Consider the following 17027-nt stretch of genomic DNA (forward strand, 5'->3'; position numbering starts at 1 on the left):
GAACGAGCTCTCCATGGAGACTCGAACCCTCACCACCCTCCAGGCCTTCCGCAAAGCCCTTAAAACCTGGCTGTTCCGACAGGCCTGGGGCTAATGAGCTTTTGTCCCCTCTCGAATGGTATGATTGCTGTGTGCTTTTAAATTGTGGTACTGTTTTGTTTCGTGCTTTTTTCTTCCCTTATTTGTACCCCTCCCTCTTGACTTGGATTGTAAGCCGCCCTGAGTCCCCTCCGGGGAAAAGGGCGGCATAGAAATATAATAAATCAATCAATCAAATCAATAAAATGCTTCTGCTTCAACAAGATGTTTTTTTTTCCTTTTTCCCATTCTGCCAACTAAATCAGTCTTCAGAGCCTTACTCTATACTATTCCAGAACTTTCCTCAAATAATAAGGGATTGCTTTGAGAGAGAAAAGCAGAAAGGTAGACTGAAAAAAATCTGTCTTTTGAAACAATTGTTTTCTATTAGTCATAAATAGATGCAAAGCCACCCTGATGTGTAGTGAGCATTTCTATAACAGAAATGCAATATGTAATATCCAATGTATTAAGGTTTTTATGCTATATCTAGAAATATGTAACTTCTATTCTATTTACAAATATGCCAGGAAATATGCAAGCCCATTCATGTCAAGACTAAAAGAGAAATTGAAATTCAGCTGTCTTAAAGTAGTTATATTTCATCCTAATGTTCAAGTCAGTCCAAACTCAAAATCTCTCAATATAATTAATTGCTGTGTCATTTCCTCTGGCTACTGCATAGTTTATTGCACAGTGCATTAAAAAACCAATCAGGAGATAAAATGTTGATCCTACAAGGAAACATTATTATAAACAGTTGCAGATATATATATTTGAGTAAGATAAACAAAATGATTTCAGGGGATATATTCTGTGTGTGAGCATCTCTAAAATGGAAAATACAGGGCAGCTGCTGGTAATCACAACTTCTTTAAAGAACTTTAAGAAAGTGATTTGTAAGTGATGTTACAATACAATAGCAGAGTTGGAAAGGACCTTGGAGGTCTTCTAGTCCAACCCCCTGCCTAGGCAGGAAACCCTATATCATTTCAGACAAATGGCTATCCAACATCTTCTTAAAGACTTCCAGTGTTGGGGCATTCACAACTTCTGGAGGCAAGCTGTTCCACTTATTAATTGTTCTAACTGTCAGGAAATTTCTCCTCAGTTCTAAGTTGCTTCTCTCCTTGATTACTTTCCACCCATTGCTTCTTGTTCAGGTGCCTTTGAAAATAGTTTGACTCCCTCTTCTTTGTGGCAACCCCTGAGATATTGGAATACTGCTATCATGTCTCCCCTAGTCCTTCTTTCTATACCCAGTTCCTGCAACCTTTCTTCACGTGTTTTAGTCTCCAGTCCCCTAATTATCTTTGTTGCTCTTCTCTGCACTCTTTCTAGAGTCTCCACATCTTTTTTACATTGTGGTGACCAAAACTGAATGCAGTATTCCAAGTGTGGCCTTACCAAGGCATTATAAAGTGGTATTAACACTTCACATGATCTTGATTCTATCCCTCTGTTTATGCAGCCTAGAACTGTGTTGGCTTTTTTGGCAGCTGCTGCACACTGCTGCCTCATATTTAAATGGTTGTCCACTAGGACTCCAAGATCCCTTTCACAGTTACTACTGTTGAGCAAGGTACCACTATACTGTACCTGTGCATTTCGTTTTGGTTGCCTAAATGTAGAACCTTACTCTTTTCCCCACTGAATTTCATTTTATTAGATAGTGTCCAATGTTCACGTTTGTTCATGTTTATGGATCTCTTCCAATTGCAGTATCAATTAGAAATGTGGCTGTCCTTCAAAAGACATCATTTGGTATTATTTTCCCAGCAAAGGGAAATATTTGTGCTTGTACACCTCTGAATAGTTTGCAGTAGGAGTTAGAAAAATATGCATCTTCTTTAATAGTTTGACAAGAAATGCTTCGTAACATTTCCACGCATTCAGAAACAATTTTTCCAAAAGATTTGTACAAAAATCAACATTAAGTTAGAACCACTGCAATGAAAACAGAGTTCATAGATGCTACTGTATCTATTGCACAAAATATTCATGATACTTCCAAATTAACTTTGTAGAGATAGTGCTGAAAAAAAATTTCACAGGCACATAGTAAAAAGCTGTGAATAAGCAACTAAATAAAATGGAGTAACAAACATAATTTTTATATTGCAATGTATTTGGACATGTTTAAGTGGAAAGTCAATTAAAGTTTATTCTAGGGCAACCCAGTGCAATCATCCATGTATCCCCAGATACTTGAGAACTATAAAGCTTCCTGTCCAAAAAGAATGCATGCTACAAGCACCGATCTCTGGTACTATCTTTATGTATACCACAGTGATCCCCCCACCATGTTTCTTAAAAACATCAAATATGGTAAATGACTGCTGCTTAGTGTGCAAAAAAATAAGGCAAGGTAAGCCACCTAAAACAGACATCTCAGATTGCCACACTAGATAATTAAATAATGAATAGAAAATGATCTGGCAGAGATGTGCAGTTTAACAGCAGTACTCAGCAAACAGAGATGATGATAACTGGTAATATTATTTTGCAATATGAATACATCAGAAGTTGTATTCAGCAGGTTCTGACCAGTTCTGGAGAACCAGTAGTGGAAATTTTGAGTAGTTCATAGAACCAGTAAATACCACCTCTGACTGGCCCCACCCCCATCTATTCTTTGCCTCCTGAGTCCCAGCTGATCGGGAGGGATTGGGAATTTTACAGTATCCTTCCCCTGTCACACCCACCAAGCCATGCCCGCCGAGCCAAGCCCACAAAGCCATGCCCACAGAACCGGTAGTAAAAGATTTTGAATCCCACCACACAATTGGCCTCCTTTAGAAACAAAAACAAAAACAGTGGGGGCCCTGATGAGAGGAGACGGGGCATAAATAGTAAATGATTTTTAACCAATTATAATAACAACAAGGAAATGTTAATGGACATTTTTTAACAATATATACATGCTATGGTATTGGCTAAAGTAACTTGGATATAAATTTTAGTCTGTGAGTTGGAAAAAAAGGGGGGAAAGGCTTAGAAACTTTATTAATTGACTTTTACTTAAAAGATGCTATAAAGGTGAAATGTTATTGAAGGATTTTTTGAAATAGCTAATGAATGCCATTATGTGGTTGTGCCTTTAAGTATGAATGATTTGAGGTAAAAGCATGTTCAAATAACTTTAGTCAAATGAGAATTGTGGTACATTGATAGTAAGATATACAAAGACTTTTGACTTAAAGTATATAATCTAATATGAATTATAAGTAATGACTGTGGAAGAAATGCACAAAAGTTATCTGTAACCAATCGACACGCTTTCTACAAGATGTAATGAAGGATGATTCTTTTTTGTGTTTTTGTTCAATTAAAATAAAAAAAATATTTCAAAAAAAGAAATAAAAACAAAAACTGACATCAATAAAGATTGACTGAAAAGTAGTTGAGACACAGTTTATTGATACTAATATCTTCAAGCTTTCTTCAAGCTCATAAATCTTTTAATTAATACTACCTGGTTGTCATAATTCCATGTGGTTAAGATCCAGAACTACTTAAATCAAAGGATCTGGCACAAAGCCTGGTTTGGCTTTAGTGTAATTCTAAATGTGCTTACTAAAAGGAAAGCTCAATTGAATATGATGAAATTAAGGTTTGAATAAACAAGTTTTAAAATGTGTTATTATCCTATTATTTGGAAATTTGTCAAGACAACAAGGCAGAAACAACCATCTATCCAACTCAGTCATCTTTCTTCGGAGATCTGCCACATAATAGTGGTTACATCTAGACAATCTTTTTCCACCTTTCTAATACATTTTGTTCAATATTTGATAGATTCCCTACCATTCGTTTATGTCCTCTCTTCTTATTTCTTCTTCATGTGTCTTAATTTTCTCTTTCCATTGAGTTTTAATAACAAAATATTTATGAGATGTAAAAAAGGGAGGTATAATGAAGCATTTTGTTCATTAACATCCCTAAAAGAAAGGACAGAGTAATGGAGACTCTTAACTTGAACTACCATTATTCATTTATTGACAAAGTGTCATGGAAGAATCAGTAGAGTTTTCTGAGCTTGGCTTTGCTTGACCTCACAATGAAGAGACCAGTAATTCTTTTAGAATTATTTAGAGAATCTTATAAACACACTTTTTTATTATGTGATGTTGATGTCAACTTTTAATGACCACATAGATAGACATTCTCTAGGATAAACGTTGTAAAGTTATTTCCTAGTAATTCCAAAAGAAGCTATATATTCATAGACAAATTGCTTTATAAACTGCTCCTTCCACTGGATTGAATTTTATAGTCTCTATAGATTTGAAATTTTTGTGCACCATTGAGCCACACAAAACTGTGACAATATTTATTAGAAATATAATACATATGTAAGTGTGGAGGGCTGCATACTTAATCTCCACTATAAGGAATTTATAGTATCTCTATATTTTAATTAAATCTCACAACTGGTATGCTATGCTTCAGTTATCCAGTTCTACTAATAGCTGCAAGAAGCACTGTATCTCATACACACATATCAAGCAAGGTGTCTTAAACAATTTCTATTTGCACGTAGATAATACAATATTCATTTCCCATTGCATGTATTTACCATTGGAATATTTGGGGCTTTCCCCTGTTTAGGAATCAAGAGGAGATATGGGAACTTCAATTCAAAAACTAAATTAACCATATAAGCTTTATAGTATGTCTATATTTTATAATTTCTATATTGAAGTTTGTGTGTGTGTGTGCGCGCGCACACACACACACACATATAAATATAAATATAAATATAAATGGTCTTGTTGGTCTTGTTGTAATTCAGGTCTTTTCCCATGTAAGATTGAGATTGGCTTGGCAACGTTTCGGCAAGTGAGCGTTACCAAGACAATCTCAATCGGGAAAAGACCCGAATACAACAAGACCAGCATACCTACACCTGTGAAAATCTACGTGTGTGTGTGTGTGTGTGTGTATGTGTGTGTAAATATTTATAAAAGGGATTTTATAAAAGGGATTAGTAGTACAGAAAAATGCAATTTTTGCCAATTCCTCTCTCTATTATCTAGTGGCTCTTGGAAATCTGTTTAAAAATGGTTGGAAAACATTCAGGAACAACATAAAAGGTGGCAGAGAACCCTTGGGGGGAAAGGGGAGGGAGAGAGAGTGAGAGAAATTGCCTGCCATTAGTAACAAATCTCACCAGATTGACAGCTCTGGTGAAGCCCTGTGACAGCCAGTACGATGTACATTCCAAACCAATCTGTGGACAATATCACACTAAACACCTTTGAAAGCAGAATAGACAAAGCTCATTTCAGTTCCTATATCAATCTTCTTGTTTTCCAAAGCAGAACTCTTTCACACTGAAACTACTAAATACCTCCACTGCCTTTATACATCAGCATCCTCTCAGTCCTTGACTTGTCCTTGAGAAAGCTCTTTGCAGATATGACTCACACATTCTAGCACTCAATTAGCTGTCATAAAATAAACAAAGTAACCCAGAATTAATCACTCAGGGAACTCTTCACATGCCAGGGAGAGCCTCATTCATGTTGTAACAAAAATAGAAATACATGTTCAATAACCTTTTTACTCCAAAAGTCCCTAATTTTCCAAGCTAACATTAGGAAAATGTTAACACAAAAGTATTTTAAGATCCCTATTTTTTTTTAAAAAAAAGTGTTGCAGTACTTTTTCACATTTACTAGATTTTCTCTATTTTTGTGCATCTTTCCAAAATACCCAACCCTCTATTATTCCATTTTGTTTCTTTTACCGAATTTCCCTTGGAGAATATTGCTGAGATGTTCCAAGGAAGAAGATTGGTTTTGTTTCATTGTATATCAATCAAATTGCAGGGCACAGCAAAAGACAAACAGTACCAGATTCTGCTTATTGTACACAACCCTCAAAGGAAAGTCCTGTACTTCAGAGATAAGAAAACCCTCCTTATGAGGGCCTTCCGCTATTCACTTTTTCTTCTCACCACGATATCTGTATTTATTGGTGACAAGCAGATGAGCAGCAACATGTATATCTATTGCAGGATATAATCAGAGTTGATCACCAGGACCAGAAGTTTAGCCTTCTGAGCTTTTGGAGTTGTGCTCATCCTCAGGGAACCATCTCTACATATCTATTTCTTTCTTCCTTTTCTATATGTTTGCTTGCTTGATTGCTTGATTTTTGTATCATTCAATCTTGTCTAGAGGCATCTCTGGGTGGCTTACAAACATTAAAACCATTATATAGTCACTATTAGCTTTATGAAACTAAGAGTTGGCTACATTATCTAGGACAGTAAGATGCCTATGTCGCTCATCCAGTTCATGAATGTGAACACTAAAAACCGCGAAATATAGCAATAGCAATAGCACTTAGACTTATATACCGCTTCATAGGGCTTTCAGCCCTAAGTGGTTTACAGAGTCAGCGTATTGCCCCCACAGTCTGGGTCCTCATTTTACCCACCTCGGCAGGATGGAAGGCTGAGTCAGCCTTGAGCCGGTGAGATTTGAATCGCTGAACTGCTGGTAACAGTCAGCTGAAGTGGCTGCAGTACTGCACTCTAACCACTGCGCCACCTCAGCTCTATATAGTTGTGGAAAGTTGTGGAGACTCTAACCTTCCACAATCACTTCATTTAAAACCAAGGAGATCATTGAGCAATTCAGTGCAGAAAGCACAATGAGTCAATCATGATCTGCTTAAACATGGTTTAATGAATAAGATTTAAAAAAAGAACAGGTAGGTAAGGCAATTCACAAGAAATGCTTAAACTTATACTGAGATTCATATTTTATTGATTTTCTTCAGTTGTAACTGTTCTTGTTTTACAACAGGCAGACATACCTTAGGCAATATCACGTTGTGTAACCTAGAGTCACAGATCTGAAATGAGTAGCTATATACAATAATTCAAATAAGGAAATAAAATGCCCTCAATGTTGTTAGGGGAAACACCACCTTATGGAAGAGTAACATGCAGTTTTTAATATCAATACTCCACTTAAGGTTGCAATGATCATGATGGAAAAAGATGTTCCTAGCACTACAAAGACAACCACTAACATTGTACTGCAAAGATTCTCAGCAGTCACAATTACATTTAGCCCTTTGGAGGATTCACAGTTGCAATACAGCTGTTTTCTCAGCAAGAGAAAAGCGTCAACCTCCTGGAGAGCTTTAATTAAATAAAAGGCAATTTTGGGAAGTGGGAGGAGTGCTGTTAAGTCAGCAGCCTAACCATTTGCATGGTACCATGCATTAACCTTGCTTGCCACTTGATTATCATTATAAATTACATCTTTTTAAAACCAGAAGCAGCAGTGGCATTTCTTATCCTGGTATAGCAATTTCCCATTCTGGTAGATGGCTCTAACAATGTAAAGCTCTGACAGAGAGAACAGAAATGAAGACAAGTATTTTTCTAAATGTTCTGCCCTAATGCAAGCAATGAACCAAAGCTGCCCCAATATCAAAGGCCAGGCAGTGGTAGAAGCTTTGGATCCTTCAAGTCTTTAGCCTTTCCTGTCTCAAACTGCTGAAGATACGAATGCTACTGAAAGTGTCATCAAAATGTTGAGTGGAGGTGAATTTAAACTTAAGTTTTGTCCTCTTAGATCCATGCACCATCACTGATCTTGGAGTGAGAAATCTCTCTGGGTTTTGATGAATCTAAATTTAGAAGCATTGTCTCATTGGCTCTACTATTTATCTAAAGAATTCTTACAGAATTATTATACCTACTTTTCAATAATAATATCACCAACTTATTCATTTGTTCCATGCAATATCCTGAAATATCTTACTGATTGTAGAGTTATGGATATAATGTTAAATTAGAGCCATACATGGCCCACCACTTGTAGAATGGGAGATGGGAATCTCAAAAATGCTTTCTAAGACTGCCACCTTTTTGGCTTGCACATGTGAAAATGAAGCACCAGTTATGCTTTCTTGTCAAAAGGCAAACTAGCATTACTTAAAGGAAAACATGTGTTAATGTTCTCTGGTCTGAATTCTAATGGAAAAAGATATTGTTAAATTCATTTGTTATAATGAAACTTGTCCTGGCAGTGAATATGCAGATAGAATGGCAGCATTGGAGATGTTTTGACACACACATTGTCTCCTTTCTTGAAAATAAACACATACATTACTTTAGCCTCTCATCTCACAATGCCTTCTGCCATTCCTTTCTAAAAAATCAGATCCTAGCAGATTTGACGCATGCAATTTTTCCTCAATGCACGCCTATGAAAGGAGAAGTACCCAAATAGTTTGTTTCAATATCTTTCCTCCATCAGTTGCATTTCCATTTACTATTTCATTAGTTAAAGTAGAAGTTTTACAATATTATTCAGGGTATCACTAAAATTTTCAAAAATACAATAAAATCATTAAAAATAAGACCTGTCTATATGCACCAATGGAGAAGACAGACAGATCATATATGTTGGATTATACATCAAGGTAATTATTCCTTGATCCCCCATTCTCCAAAGAGAATAATTCATGCTTTTAATAGGTGGATGGAGGAGGGTGGATTATAAAAAATAGCTTTGTTAATGCAAATGTTCAAACCTTTTTTTTTTCTTATCAGGAAGTTGAAAAAGAGTGTTACGATAGTTGCAAGAAAATTTATTTGACACCCAGATATCCTCCAACACAAAATCTGTACAGTTGCATGGCGTAGTCGCATTTATTATTATCTACATGAAAAAGAAGAAAAGACTCAGGTAGTCCTCAACTTACGATCATAGTGAAACTGAAGAATTTCTGTTATAATTTGTTGCAGTTGTAAGTCAAGACACCATGTGATTTTTTGATCGTTTTTACAACAGTGGTAAAGCAAGTCACCATACTCATAAAACAAATCATGCAGTCGTTAAGCAAATCAAATGGTTGTTGTAAGAAATCAGCAAAAAAAACAAACCAGGAAAGAACAAAAACTGTCATAAACTGTACGCATGTGACTGTGGGATGCTGCAACAGATCATGAATGTGCTCTTGCCAAGTGCCCAAAATGCAATCATGTGACCTCAAAGGGAGGTGTGGCATTTCTGAGGATAGATCATAACTAACTTTTTTGAAGTCTTTTGAAGTACAATTTTGAACGGCCATTAAGTAACTGGTTGTTAAGTCTGGACTAACTGTATTCTTAGAGGATCTTAATTACTCCTGGGCAGAGAACTTCTCCATTCCCATTTCATTTTATGAAATAATTTTATTTGGAAGTTATTTTAAAGAAATTCTCAAGAGTTGGAGGGAAGTCCTTGAAATTTTCAAGAGCTAGTGTGTGTGATGTCCTGTCATTCTATTCTAGGAATATGCAAAACTATAGATATAAAGCCACAAGTTTTTCTTTTTTGTGGGTGGAGATGAGACAAATTCATGTAAGAAGTTGTGATTTTTCCTATACTTGAACAATATCCCTGTCATCCCAGGAAAATTCATGTTCAAGGTAAAGAAGCACTGACAGTGTGGTATGCGTGCCCACCCCTTCCACCACCAGTGTGGCTCTGGTTCTGAGGTACTGCATATGCTTACATGTACACTTCAGAATAAGCAACATTATCTAAAGCACAGAAAAAATTAAGAAAAGGGGGGAAAACAGGAGGTGGGGGACCAAAGAATATATCAAAATCAATACCAGAACCATTTGGTTTACTTCTTTGTCCCTTTTTGTCCTTGCGGTCCAGAGGTGGGTTGCTCCCGGATCAGGCCGGTTTGGCCAAACCGGTAGTGGAATTCAGGCCTGTGTCGCAGAACCGGCAGTGACTCAGGCCTGCCATGTCCCCAAACCGGTTCCTCGCTGCTGCTGGGCTGCCACCATTTTGATTTTTAGTGACTGCGCGTGCACATTTCACTGTAAATTGTTCTGCGCATGTTGCGGTCTAGGCCCTCTTTTGTGCATTCTGCTATATATACAGAGGTATTATCTCTTCATTTATCCCCATAATCCTGTGAAATAATCTGGACTGCAAGTGAACCACCCGCTATCATTCAGTAAGGGGCTAAATTTAGCAAAAGGTAGATTTAATTTATGTTTCTCCAGTCTTAATCTCCGAACCTTAACTCCTATCATTTATTGACTTGCATAGAGGAATGCAAGATTTTGTGCATTTCCTAAGCTTCCATTAAATTTGGAAATCACATTTCAAGAAAGATCTTTCTCGGTTTTTTGGCAGCAACGCTAATGTCACCACTGGGGAAGAATCAGAATTGGTTATAGAATTTACCCTTCCCCCCTCCCACAAGTATGAAAAACTATCCATAAGTCTGACAGAGAATGCTGAAAGGCAGTTTTGTCCAGTTCTATATGAAATGTAAAAAATAAAAAATTAATATGCAATTATGGACTATACCCAAAACATCTCTTAAAGAAGGAAGGGATGTGAACTTCTTGCTTCTTGCTATTTGCATTTTTAAAAATGATTTCTTTCTTTTTAAAATGTAGGGCCCCCTGCAGAAAAGTAATTATGGGTGCATGTTGCATGTTCCATGAGTTCCTAACTTCCACCTATATTTTTGTACATGTTCACTTTCCCAGTTTTTTCTCTCTGTCCTTTTTTAAAAATCTTTCTTGCCTTTGTCAGTTTAACTGTATTAGAAACATTGGAGTTGAAAAAAATGGATTGCTGTGAATCATGGTGTTTTTCTCTCCAGCCATCAATATCATTTCATGATGCTAAAATTAACTTGGGTCACTTTGCCCTTTCTATGGAGTAAATTTCTGCCACAGCAGATAATTGATTGACTGATTATGTGTTATCAAGTCAGTGATAACTCTCAGCAACTACATAGATAGATTTCCTCCATTATGATCTGCCCTTAACCTGATTCTTCAGGTGTTTCAATGGTGCACTGAGGATCATTGTAACTAAGTCCATCCACTTTGCTGCTCAATTTTTTCCACCTTTCTCAGCATTATTTTTTTTCCAGAGTTGGGTCTTCCCATAATGTGTCCAAAGTGAAGGCATTGTGCCTTGAAGGAGAACTATGTGCTGATTTGTTCAATGATCCATTGGTTTGCTATTGTGTCTGTCCACAGTATTCTTCAGAGTCTTCTCCAACACCAAAGTTCAAAAGTGTCAATATGCTTTCTGTCCTGCTTGTTCAAAGACCAGCTTTTGCTTATACAGTTACTTACTTGAACACATCACTGTGAGAAAAAGGCTGCCTTTTAACAAATTCCGCTAATTTCCATAATATAAAGTTACCTATACCACTTGTTCAGATATGGGGACAATACACACATTTCACGATAAATTAATATTTTGTACAGACTTGTTTACAGTAACAAAAACGTTTGCTTGCCAGATTTGAAGAGAATTAATTAGAAATAGATTTTTATAAACAAATGATATGCCAAGCCTTTGGCATGATAATAAGCACAGTACCCTGTGCCAACACTTTCTTGCTCATTCAACTATAACATTCTAAATGATAAATGAGTTCATTAGAAACTGAAAAAAAATACAGCACTTATTAACTAAAAATGGATTTGATTTAAAGTGATTATAGGAAAAGCAAGATAATAGAAGATCCTTGATCAGAAATACCAGAATATTTCCTTTCCCACTGGAAGATAAAATGGAAAAAAAGGGGAGCTGTTTCCATGGGTGAGATTTAAAAAAAGAAAGAAGAGAGGGAAAATTATCAGCTATGATAATGGATTCATTTGCCTTTCAGACTATTTTGATAAAGTATTTTGTAAACGTTGCTCAAAGAGAGAAATAGAGGCCATAAGGAGGCGGACAAGTCTTTATCTAGATTTTGCTGAATGGCAAAGGATTTGAACAAAAGTGGGGGAACCAATATTATTTTCATGCAACACAATAATTCATCATCCAATCCAATTTGCCTCAACCAAGAAAGCGTGGTTAAACCTTCTATCTTAACCAAATATAATGTATGATGTTCTTTGTATAAGTGTGGGTTGGACTTCCATAAAAAATTAGAACTGAATTAGAAAAAAATAAGTGAAATAATTTTAACAAGAATCTGATGTTCATATGAGATCATCAATTTCCTGTTGATGAAAGCTCCTTAACAATCATGATGTATCAAGAAATAGCAAATGTTATGGAATGCTTTGAAAGCAATTATTGATCTTACAAGGTTTGCTATAAATAACACTATGCTGCAAAATATTGTTTTCCCTCTTCCTATGGAAAGATCCTGAAAGCTAGAGGCTAGGGTATATAGCATGGCGGAGTAAAAAGATTTTAAAACAGAGCAGAAAAAATAGTGACTCCCAGAATGTTACCCCACTCCAAAATAATCCACAGATGCGGCTGTAACCTACAAAGAACAACTTACAAAATAAAATAAGACATGTAAGGTGAAAAAATGTACAAACATGCTTATACAATTTTGCTACCAACAATGTGCAAGTCATACAAATTGCAGAAACATATTTTGCAATTTTAAAAATTGCCAAAGGGCCCTTTTTCACCAATAAAAATTGAAGTATGTTGCAATAGAAATTACAATTTACAACAGAATTATGAGTTTGTGTTTTAATGCTACCATCTTTACAAGATCACACAGCCTTTCCATACATGGAATTTTACCAAATTTGCCATCCAACTTTGTTGATGGTACAATATTGAGCCATAATGTAAGTGCTCATCAAAATTTATTGTTTCTAAGCTGATCTAGATACAATGCCACTTTAAAGTGTACATACAAGTGTACAAGTGTATGGCCCAAGTATATCCTCCGTGAGAATTTATTATTTTCTGATTATAATTCTACATCAAGGATCCTTTGCTTAAGCACTGCCTGTTCTTGTCCCAAGGACAGAAGTGCATCTCTAGAACATTATATTCCAGAGTGCAATTGACCTCTTGCAAACAGTTACTGTTTCAAGGTTCTTTGCTAGATAAAAACAGAAAGAAGACTGAAAGCAACATCAGAATCAAACTATAGTCACTTGAGGAAATTCTTGTATCCCTGAACTCTACTACATATAGTACAAAATAATAGGATATAATCTATACAATGAGGGTGAAAACAAATGCAGGCTGCTGTAGCTAAGACTAGTATTGATAGTGCCTCAGGTGATATACTGGACTAGTTTACATATATAACATCAATCACTGTAAGGTTCAACAAACTTTCTTGATAAACTTATTCATTATAGTCTATTGCTGCATGTGAACATAGCCGCTGCCTCTATTTCTTACAACCCCCACCAAATCCTACCATATGTGAATCAAATAAATAAGCCTTTATTCACTGAGTTTGTATGTTGCTCCAATATAGCGGTTATTTACTTTATTTGTATGAAGCCGATTCCCTAAGCCATAAGTTCTTACCTACAAAGCTCAGGGCCTAGATGCCTGCAAGATGATCTTGCAGGTATGATCCTAAATATATTTTAATCCACTCGACCTAAACAAACTTTGAAAACCTATGAGGATCTCTACTTATCAATAATGAATAATATTTTATTATTGCATTTATGATGCGGCACTGGTACTGTACTACTTTTGGGTTTGTACCTGAGTATTTTTGGACTTGAAATGGTCTTTATATTTTATTTAAAAAATTATAATTATGTTTCAGCCCGGCAGGCCACAAGGTGTAAGAGCTTTTCAGGAAACATTTTCTTTCAAACTACATTAGAATTTTATTTATGTTGTCATTTACTTTGATTAAAAATATGTTTTATATTTAATGTTTGAAAAAAGCAATGTAATGTTACAATGAAGAAGTCAAAATGACATGAATGAATGTCAGAAATCATAAAACGGACAATTTCAAATGCCTCAATTGACACTTTTACATAACCAACTTGAAAGAACGAGCGGCATAGTGATACTTTATTTCGGTATCAGATTGTGAACACTGTGTGTGGTAAAGAGCACCCGGTGGTCTTTTCTTGAAAGAATCATCCCTGAAGAGAAATTTCATTTCAACATCAATATATTGTTGTAGATTATAGATAACACTTGCAGTAAAACACTACCATCGGAGTCCAGTGAAACTATGGTCTCATCCTTCGTGAATTGTGCCATTTCATCATGGAAGAAAACTGACTGTCACATAAGACAAACTTACAAAACAACACTTACTCGGGAACATTCCAGACTGGTCTGGAATGTATTCCCTGAAGTGTCTATATATTTTCTATTCATTCTGACATAAAGGAAAATGCTTGCCAAGGCTGCTTCCCCATCCCATATGAAGGGTTTGTTAATAATTAAAGACTTCCTTTTCTCTAAGCATCCATTTCAGACTCTAACTTCGCACAGATCTGATAGCAGTCATCTCAGCCCCCTCAGGTACACTCATCCATAATTCATCATTCAGAATTTCAGTTGACTGCAGATGTGCTCTGACAATGGAAACACTTATTAACTTCCTCTTCTTAAACAAAAGTCACTGATAGAAAATGGGTCATTTTTTATGTGTGTTTGTTTGTGTATGTACGTGTCTATATATGTATGTATATACATACTCAGTTACTTCCATTGATCAAGCTCTTAACACAAGGGAAACTCCAAAAAGAATGTGTTGTATTTGCTGATCAGCATCACCATATTTTTATACTTCTCCATATGCAAGCAACCAAAAGATGTTCTCCATTCTCTGTCAAGTACTAAGAATGAGCCACTGACTAGATTGAGGTCCATCCATCCTTAGCAAAATATGTTGTCAATTTCATTAAATGTTGCTCACTGCAACATCAACATTTCCATAAGAATTGTGCATGCATGTATTTGGAGGTATAAATACTTTTCTATCTACATTTCTATCTTTTTTGGTCATGAATTGCTACAATGCTCAACACTATATATACTACCTTCAGATACAGACTCTAAAGAAGATGCTGTAGAACATCAATCCATTAATAACAGAGGTGACAACAGTGGAAATTCTAGGAGTCCCACTGAAAAGGTATGATCCTGAATTTTTGTTTAGATTTTCTATTTTCTTGGAAGCCCTATGGGGATTTTGCTGCCTATGTAAGAAATTCATTCATCCATGACTAAATTGTGAATGCAAAGATTATTTCATTAATCAAGTATTCCACATGATTTTAATTATTACTATTAATTTGTGATTTAGGATGGATGTAAGCTTCCATAAAATATGGAATATTTCAATGGAAGGACAATTAATCAGATTTTTAAAAACCACAATAAATCTGGTAAGATTTTGTATGTAACCTGAAATTAAATTGTAAGAGGTTTTTTTTTTAAAGAAGCATGATCTTCTTATTATCCATACTGGTAATGATTAGTATGGTACTAACATGCATCGTGCTATCTGACTACTTAACTGTATTATCTCTAATTATTATTTCTTGATAATATGAAATGTGACTATTATCTTAAAAGAAAATACATAATCTATGCCATTTTGTTTTGTTGCATTTGGCCATATAACATATATGTTATAAAGAGCCAAGGTGGCGCAGTGGTTAAATGCAGCACTGCAGGCTTCTGCTAGATCAGCAGGTCAGCGGTTCAAATCTCACCGGCTCAGGGTTGACTCAGCCTTCCATCCTTCCGAGGTGGGTAAAATGAGGACCCAGATTGTTGGGTGCAATATGCTGACTCTCTGTAAACCGCTTAGAGAGGCCTGAAAGGCCTATGAAGCGGTATATAAGTCTACTGCTATTGCTATTGCTATAACACCATCATGGTAAATGAATGCAAACAATCGTGATTCAAATATATATGAAGGGCTGGGCTTGTTGCTGCCTAGATTCTCATCACCATTTCCAAAGACCTGCCAACTTCTAGATGTTTAGCTAAATGGATTAGATACTAAATACTGATATAAAGACCAGGCATGGATGAGAATTATTAGAGGTAATCCGTAAAGTATATTCCTTTCCTTACATTTTCAAGGGGATCAACCATTTGTGATTCTGTGCTTGTTCTTTGAAACCAGCACCAAAGAGAAATTAATTATCTCCCACATCTTAATCTTCTTGGAAATGTTTATAAGATGAGGACTCTCTTCCCCCAGGATTCAGATTCCTGCTGTTATAAAATACTTCTCTTATTTATTTTATTTTCACCATTTAATCCCTTTACTTAACTAAGGGCCATGCATAGCATAAAACACAAACATCATTAAACCAATCCATTAATTCACATATATAATTAATACTAATTGATAAACCAATAAAGTAATCCAATAAGTGCCCAGAACCTAATTAAGCTCTCCTACAACACAGATATTTCTATTACTCACTCAATAATCTTCTGTATTTCAAAATATATATATAAAAAATAAAAATCCTGAATCTACACCACAGCCATAATTTTGTACTGTGTTTCAGTCTGCACTTTCTAATACCTCACTTTCTGAAAAGTTTCATTCAAAACTAAATGCCAGGAAGCAGATATACTGGGAACTGAGTCCTGGCTATCGTGTGATTTATGATTTAGGATGTAGTACTATTACAGGAATTCTGGAATGTAAGCCAAAAAAAAAAAAAAGCAACTAAACCCCAGATAACTGAGTAAGGTTTATTATAAAATCCCTCCAGAAATAGAAAGCTTAGATTTTAGAATTTAGAAATGTAGGCAAAAAATGTGCTGTGTTATGCTGTTTTTATGCTCTTAAAACCTGGTAATCTTTTGTTTCCATACTCTCATTTCTCTTCACCTTCATAAATATAAACTATACATACTATTATTAATATTAATTTTAGGCTTTTCATGATGCACATTGTTGAATAACACTTTGTGAATATCTTTTACTATGGGGAACAGTGTATGTTTCTCATCAATGCATTTCCTTTTAGAATTCAGAATAATCCTAGTAAGCTTTTTCAGGAACCAAAGACACCAAGAGATTAAAGTTTTCCAATAAAACCTATGTTGATCTTGGGTGATATACAAACCGCTATGATCTTGCATATTTCAATAACGCTACTGCTCCCCAAAACCAATGGTATAAGAGCATTGGTAATAAGAATATTATGTTAAAAAACTCATTAG

The 17027-nt window shown here is 35.5% G+C and overlaps 1 protein-coding gene across 11 annotated transcripts in view; it reads right to left on the bottom strand.

Moving 5' to 3' along the window:
• The window catches only part of ATP2B2 (ATPase plasma membrane Ca2+ transporting 2), a 134372-nt gene that overhangs the window by 96521 nt on the left and 20824 nt on the right, over positions 1 to 17027 (bottom strand). The window lies entirely within an intron of this gene.

This window comes from Thamnophis sirtalis, unplaced genomic scaffold (genome assembly GCF_051295495.1).
Source record: "Thamnophis sirtalis isolate CommonGarterSnake01/CBP01778 unplaced genomic scaffold, rThaSir2_p1.2 scaffold_3, whole genome shotgun sequence".
Classification (NCBI taxonomy): domain Eukaryota; kingdom Metazoa; phylum Chordata; class Lepidosauria; order Squamata; family Natricidae; genus Thamnophis; species Thamnophis sirtalis.